Genomic DNA, 8,016 nt, shown 5'->3' with positions numbered 1-8,016 from the left:
CTTTTCCTTTCTGTGTGTGTATGTGTTTATGTTTATGGGCACATGCATGTATAGGTGCACACACATGAGAATATGCATGTAAGGAAGCCAGAGGTTGATGTTAGATGCCTTCCCCAGTCACTTTCCACCTTAGTTTTTTTTGTTTTTTAGTTTTTTGAGGTAGGGTCTCTAGCCCAGGCTGACCTAGAATTCACTATGGAGTCTTCTCAGGCTGGCCTTGACTTTTTGGTGTACCGAACACATTTGCATGGCCAAACCTGTGTTTTCCTCTCTCTCTGCCTGCTGTTGAGGACACCCTTCTCCCATCCTAGTATTAAGACCACTCGGCCACATTACTACCTGGGAAAAGCCTTCTCTACCTAAAATTCATACAAATGCTCTCATAAGTGATAATCTTCATTCTATTTGGAATTTTAATGCAATGTAATGGATCCAGCCTTATTGTTTCCATACACAGAGCCAAATTCTTATTAAATTCATCTTGTGAATAGTTTCTTCCCCCCTCCCGCTACTTGGAAATGCTACCTTTATTGGCTTTATAAATCCAACACAACAATGTCTTTGTTTTAGAAATCTCCACCTCCCATGGCTGTCCTGCGTTATTGCTGAAAGCTCAGCAAGGCTGCTCCACGCATATTGGTTCTTTTCTCCCCCCATGCCATCTGCTTCTGCCCATTGACCGTGGGGGGTTGGCAGCCAATCTGATCACAAGGTGTTTCTAAAAGCCTGTTAGGTCCCAAATAGCTTTTGGTTTATTGCCACATCAGCCAAGGTGATCTTGCTTACTGAGGCTGGGGCAGATGGGGAGGGGCACTGATTCTGCCAGGGGTGGCTTCTTGGAGTTGGGCCTGGGGGAGGGGCAGAGAAGAGATGGGGAAAACAGGTGGAAAAAAGCAGGTCAGGCCAAGGTACCAGAAGAATTAAAATGGGGGTGTGGGCAATGGAAGAAGCCAAGTGGGGTGAGAAAGCTGGGGAGGATGGATGGGAAGTGGGCGTCCCAGAAGGAATGAGCTTTACCTTGTAAAGTTGGGGTTTTGTGATCATATCTGGATTTAGAAAGATCAGCATGGGCCAGTTGGGAGGCAAAAGGAGGGCACTAGGGCTGGAGAGATGGCTTAGTGGTTAAGGCATTTGCCTGAAAAACCAAAGGACCTCGGTTCAATTCCCCAGGACCCATGTAAGCCAGACGCACAAAATGCAAGGCAGAGGTAGGAGGATTGCTGTGAGTTCAAGGCCACTCTAAGACTACATACTGAATTATTCCAGGTCAGCCTGGGCTAGAGTGAAACCTTACCTCAAAAAACAAAAACAAAGCCGGGCGTGGTGGTGCACGCCTTTAATCCCAGCACTCGGGAGGAAGAGGTAGGAGGATTGCCGTGAGTTTGAGACTCCATAGTGAATTCCAGGTCAGCCTGAGCTAGAGTGAGACCCAACCTCGAAAAACCAAAAAAATAAATAAATAATAAATAAATAAAAATAAATAAATAAGACAAAGATGAACTGGGAACAACTCCAACCCCAGACTCCTGGCTCAGGCAGCGCTGTGGATGGTGGAGGCCAGAGGAAGAGTGGGCATGCCTGGAGGGAGTGGGCATGCTGGGCAAAGACGAGATGGGACAGAGTGGAGACTGGAAAATTCACGCTGCAAAGCTCAGTGCATCCACCAATGCACTTCAGGCATATGTGGTGGAAGAGGAACCGAGACCGATGCCCCAGGGAAGTGGGTGGTTTGGAAAATACTTAGGAAGTTGAATCAACATGATCTGCTAGATGTTAGATTTTTGAACACAGGAAGAAACCTAGGTTTATCCCCAGGGGAATAGTGGTGCCTAAAAGACACTTCAAGTACCTGGCTTGGTGGCACATGCCTTTAATCCTAGTACTTGCTATGCTGAGATAGGAGGATTGCCATGAGGCCAAGGCCGGCCTGGGGCTACAGAGTTATTTCCAGGCCAGCCAGAACTGCAGTAAGACCCTGACTCAAAACCAAAACAAAGACTGGGCAAGGTGGTACACACCTTTACTCCCAGCACTCATAAGGCAGAGGTAGGAGGATCGCCATGAGTTTGAAGCCACCCTGAGACTACATAGTGAATTCCAGGTCAGCCTGGGCCAGAGTGATAGATACCCTACCTCGCTAAAAAAGAAAAAGAAAAAAAGAAAAAAAAAAAGTGATTGCTTAGTGGTTAAGGCATTTGCCTGCAAAGCCAAAGGACCCAGGTTCAATTCCACAGGACCCACGTAAGCCAGATGCACAAGGTGACACATGTGTCTGGAGTTCATTTACAATGGCTGAATGCTCTGGCATACCCATTCTCTCTCTCCCTCTTTCTCTCTCAGATAAATAAAATAAACATGAATAAAATTTATGCCGGGCGTGGTGGCACACGCCTTTAATCCCAGCACTCGGGAGGCAGAGGTAGGAGGATCGCCGTGAGTTCGAGGCCACCCTGAGACTACATAGTGAATTCCAGGTCAGCCTGAGCTAGAGTGAGACCCTACCTCAAAAAACCAAAAAAAAAAAAAAAAAAATTATTAAAAAGACACCAAGAGAGTGAACCCAGTGGGCAGGTGAGGGGGTGAGAGGAGGAAGTTTGGGTGGGAGGATTCATATCAGGGCATCAGGACTCCAGTAAGCACCAACTGTATATTCGGTACTTTTGTATTTGCATAAAGCAATGGCAGATCCCTGCCCTCCCCTCTGTGAGGAGGCCTTCAACACACGAGGTATTTTCAGGTGATGATGTTACCAGTCATCTGGATGAGATCATTCTGTTCCACTGGGCTAGGGATTGTGAGCAGGCAGAGAAGCTTTTCCAGTGCAGGCAGGCTCGGGCCCTTAAGTACCCAAGGCCCAGGGGCTGCAAGATCCAGGTAAGACTTCACTCCCTGAGAGCTAGAAGCCAGGGACTTCTGGCTCCGGAGAATCAGGCTGCAGGCTTAATGAGCCTTGGCTTTAACTACCAACGGCCCAACAGCAGTGAACAGTGGTGGTGGCTGCAGCAGGTCCTGACTAAGCCTTAGTTTTGGGACTCTGCCCCACAGTGGAGTGTTACTGCTCACACAGCCAGAGTGTCAGGGTGCTGGCTTCTTTTTTTTTTTTTTTTTTTGGTTTTTCAAGGTAGGGTCTCACTCTAACTCAGGCTGACCAGGAATTCACTATGGAGTCTCAGGGTGGCCTTGAACTCACAACAATAATCCTACCTCTGCCTCCCAAGTGCTGGGATTAAAGGCGTGCGCCACCACGTCTGGCTGGTGACAGCTTCTTTTAATAAATATTTTATTTATTTATTTGCAAGGAGAGGGAGAAAAAAAAAAAGGGCATGCCAGGGCCTCTTGCCATTGCAAACAAACTCCAGACAAATTAAAGTGTGTCACTTTGTGCACCTGACTTTATGTAAGTAATAGAGAAGTGAACCCAGGCCAAGTCTTTCAGGCTTCAGAAGCAAATGCCTTTTATCACTGAGTCATCTCTCCAACCACTGGTCAGTTGAGTTTCTTTTTCTTTTTCTTTTTTTATATATATTTTAAATTTTATTTTATTTATTTGAGAGCTACAGACACAGAGAGAAAGACAGATAGAGGGAGAGAGAGAGAATGGGCGCGCCAGGGCTTCTAGCCTCTGCAAACGAACTCCAGACGCGTGCGCCCCCTTGTGCATCTGGCTAATGTGGGACCTGGGGAACCGAGCCTCGAACCGGGGTCCTTAGGCTTCACAGGCAAGTGCTTAACCGCTAAGCCATCTCTCCAGCCCTCTTTTTTTTTTTTTTTTTTTTTTTTGAGAGAGAGAGAATTGGCATGGCTGAGCCTCAGCCACTGTGATCAAACACCAGACACTTGTGCCACATAGTGTGCATGTGCAATCTTGAGTTTGCATCACCTTTGTGCGTCTGGTTAAAGTGGGATTGAACATGGGTCCTTAGGCTTCACATGCAAGTGCCTTAACCAGTAAGCCATATCTCCAGCCCCACTGGTGAGCTTTTATTGGGCCTAATGTAACACCAGGTGGAGGCACAAGAAGTTAATTCCTAACCTGTTTGTATGTACATGTGTGTGTGTGTGTGTGTGTGTGTGTGCTGGTGTGTATCCTAGCCCTCGGAGGCAGAGGTAGGAGGATCACCGTGAGTTCAAGACCACACTGAGACTACACAGTGAATTCCAGGTCAGCCGGAGTTAAAGTGAGACCCTACCTCATAAAACCAATGACAACCTTTCCACGGGGCCACTAGGGAAAGTGCTCCTCTGGCCTGGATGAAAACATCTGCTAGAGTCCATCAAGGCTTGGGATGGCCAGAAGGTCTGACACACACTGTTTGAAACAGCTGTGGCTGGGACAGTGCCTGCAGGAGCCAGAGCTGCACTTTGGCAGCAAGCAGCTGTGCTGCAGCGTAGCTTCCTCAGGGAGCTTAACGGATGTTACGGGCAGCACGGCTGGCCAGATGCTTGGTGGCCCACCTTCTTCTCAAGGCAGATGACGCACCGGTGAAGGTTCTATTAGGAAGTCAAATCACCCAGCCCCTAAGAGCTTACTTTAAGGAAAAACAATAGCTGTGTGTGGTGGTACACACCTTTAATCCCAGCACTCAGTAGGCTGAGGTAAGAAGACTGCTATGAGTTTGAGGCCAGCCTGAGACTACACAGTGAATTCCAGGTCAGCCTGGGCTAGAGCCAGACCATGCTTCTAAAAACAACAACAACAAAAGAAACAATAAATAGGGGCTGGAGAGATGGCTTAGCGGTTAAGCGTTTGCCTGTGAAGCCTAAGGACCCTGGTTCGAGGCTCGATTCCCCAGGACCCACGTTAGCCAGATACACAAGGGGGTGTATGCATCTGGAATTCGTCTTCAGTGGCTGGAAGCCCTGGCGCGCCCATTCTCTCTCTCTCTCTGCCTCTTTCTCTGTCTGTCGCTCTCAAAGAAATAAATAAAAATAAACCAAAAATTTTTTTAAAAGAAACAATAAATAAATAAGGACTGCAGAGATAGCTCAGTGGTTAAGGCGTTTGCCTGCAAACCTTAGCTACCTGGGTTCAATTCCCCACTACCAACATAAAGCCAGGTGCACAAGTGGCACATGCATCTGGAGTTTACTTGTAGCAGCTAAAGATCCTGGTGCTCCCATTATCTCCCTCTCTCTCTGCTTGCAAATAAATAAGTTTTTGTTTTAGAGAGAGTGAGGGAGAGGGAATTGGCACACCAGGGCCTCAGCCTCTGCAATCAGATTCCAGATGCAAAATATTTTTAAAAATATTTTATTTTTATTTATTTAAGAGAGAGAGAATGGGCACACCAGGGCCTCCAGCCATTGCAAACAAACTCCAGATGCATGTATCCCCTTGTACATTTGGCTTATGTGAGTCCTGGGGAGTTGAACCTGGATCCTTTGGTTTTGCAGGCATGTGCCTTAACTGCTATTCCAACTCTCCAGCCTGCAAAATATTATATATATAATATATATGTATATAAATTATATATTTGATAGAGAAAGAGGGAGAGAGAGAGAAGACAGAGAATGGGCACCGCCAGGGCCTCCAACCACTGCAAATGAGCTCCAGATATGTGTGCCCTCTTGTGCATCTGGCTAATACGGGTCCTGGGGAATCAAACCTGGGTCCTTTGGCTTTGCAGGCAAACACCTTAACCACTAAGCCATCCCTCTAGCCCGCAAAATATTTTTTTAAAAAGGATCCAGGGGCTGGAAGGATGGCTTAGTGGTTAAGGAGCTTGACTGCGAAGCCTAAGAACACTTGTTTGAATCTCCAGGTCCCACAAAACCAGACACACAGTGACACAAGTATGCAATGTCACACATGTGCACAAGGGGCACATGCATCTGGAGTTCGTTCACAGTGACTGAAAGGCCTGGCATGCTCATTTTCTCTCTCTCTCTCTCTCTCTCTCTCAAAAATAAAAAAAATAAAAATATGCCAAGCATGATGGTACATGCCTTTAATCCCAGAACTTGTGGGCAGAGGTGGGAGTATCGCCATGAGTTCAAGGCCATCCTGAGACTACATAGTGAATTCCAGGTCAGCCTGGGCTAGAGAGAAACCCTATACCTCACCGCCCCCCAGAATAATAATAAAAGGATAACAATAATACAAATTATAAAAAGGATCCGGACATGGTGGCTCACACCTATAATCCCAAACCCCAGAAGGCTGAAGTGGGAGTACTGTCATGAGTTCAAAGCTAGCCTGGGCTACATAGCAAATTCCAGGCCAATGTGGGCTACAGAGTACAATTCCATCTTAACACAAACAAAATATATCAAAACGTGTGTTCGCAATAGTTCTATACTAACATTAACAGTCCTTTATTATTGTTTTTTCTCAATTTTTATTAACTTTTTCCATGATTATAAAAAATATCCCATGGTAATACCCTCCCCCCATATTATTGTTTTTTAAAGTAGAACTTTATTTTATTTTATTTTTGTTAAGAAATATTCATTTCATTTAACCAGTTTTCATAGCTGGATATTCTATAAAAACTTTTATGGATTGTACAGTTTATATATAGTTCAAACTACTGAATGAAAAAATAGGTCCCATAGATGCAAAATATTTTATTTTTATATTTGAGAGAGGGAAAGAGGCAGAGAGAAGAGAGTAAGAATGGGTATGCCAGGACTTCCAGCCACTACAAATGAACTCTAGATGCACATGCCCCCTTGTGCATCTGGCTTACATGGGTCCTGGGGAATTGAACCGAGGTCCTTTGGCTTTGCAGGCAAGCGCCTTAACCGCTAAGCCATCTCTCCAGTCCTAACAGTGCCTTAAATGTTACTTAACTCCTACCACTGACTAAGGAGCCCTGACAATGTTCCCATTATGGCCCTCTCACTGAAGTTCTAGCTGGGTGGAGAAATACTGAGACAGCTCAGGAACATCTGGCCTGGGGCTTGCTGAACTAGCAACTTACAAGAGCCAGATAAGGAACAAACTCAGACAGCCATGTCCTAGAACAAAAATAGCAGTCCCCTTTTGACTAACATGTCTACAACCGTCAGTCTAAGGATTTCCTAAAGCAGCTGCCAGCCTCCAACATACTCTTCCCTTTTCAACTCCCTTACAAACTCTACTCCCTACACCAAGAGGGCGGCCACACTTTTCTTAGTATCTTGAACCTTCTCTGTCTGCAGACAGTGAAAAAATCTTTTTTACTTTTAGTTTTTAAAGGTATGGTCTCACTCTAGCCCAGGTTGACCTGGAACTCACTTTAGTCCCAGGCTGGTCTTGAACTCACAGCAATACTCTTACAAATGAACTCCAGCTGCATGTGCCACTTTGTGCATTTGGCTTATGTGGGAATTCAGGAATCGCCCCTGGGTCCTCAGGCTTCACAGGGAAGCACCTTTACTGCTAAACCATCTCTCCAGAGTCCCCATTTTTTTTTTTTTTTTTTTTGAGGTAGGGTCTCACTCTAGCTCAGGCTGACCTGGAATTCACTATGTGACCTTAGGGTGGCCTTGAATTTATGATGATCCTCCTACCTCTGCTTCCCAAATGCTGGGATTAAAGGTGTGTGCCACCACTCCTGGCCCAAATATTTTTTTTTATAATTAAAAAAATATTTTTCCTAAATCTTATTTATTTGTTTGAGAGAGTCAGAGAGAGACAGACAGAGAATGGGTGTGCCATGGCCTCCAGCCATTGCAAACTAACTCCAAATGCATGTGCTCCCTTGTGCATCTGGCTTACATGGGTCCTGGGGAATCAAACCTGGGTCCTTTGGCTTTGCAGGAAAACACCTTAACCGCTAAGCCATTCCTCCAGCCCCTCAAATTTTTTTTTTAAGTCTTTTTAGAGCTGGAAAGATGACTGAGTGATGGGATTAAAGGTATGTGCCACCATGGCTGGTTCTGAAATCCCTTTTTGTAGCATGGCCAAGGATCAGAGGATCTGGTTTTACCTGACTGGAGGTCCCTAAAGATTAAGGGAATGCCTTAGGCTGCTGGTGGCAATTCTGAGCTGTGTCCCCTTCTGCATGACTGTTGATCACATCAGCATCTGGT

Source organism: Jaculus jaculus, chromosome 6, assembly GCF_020740685.1.
Source record: "Jaculus jaculus isolate mJacJac1 chromosome 6, mJacJac1.mat.Y.cur, whole genome shotgun sequence".
Classification (NCBI taxonomy): domain Eukaryota; kingdom Metazoa; phylum Chordata; class Mammalia; order Rodentia; family Dipodidae; genus Jaculus; species Jaculus jaculus.
Note: the sequence above shows the minus strand (reverse complement) of the source record.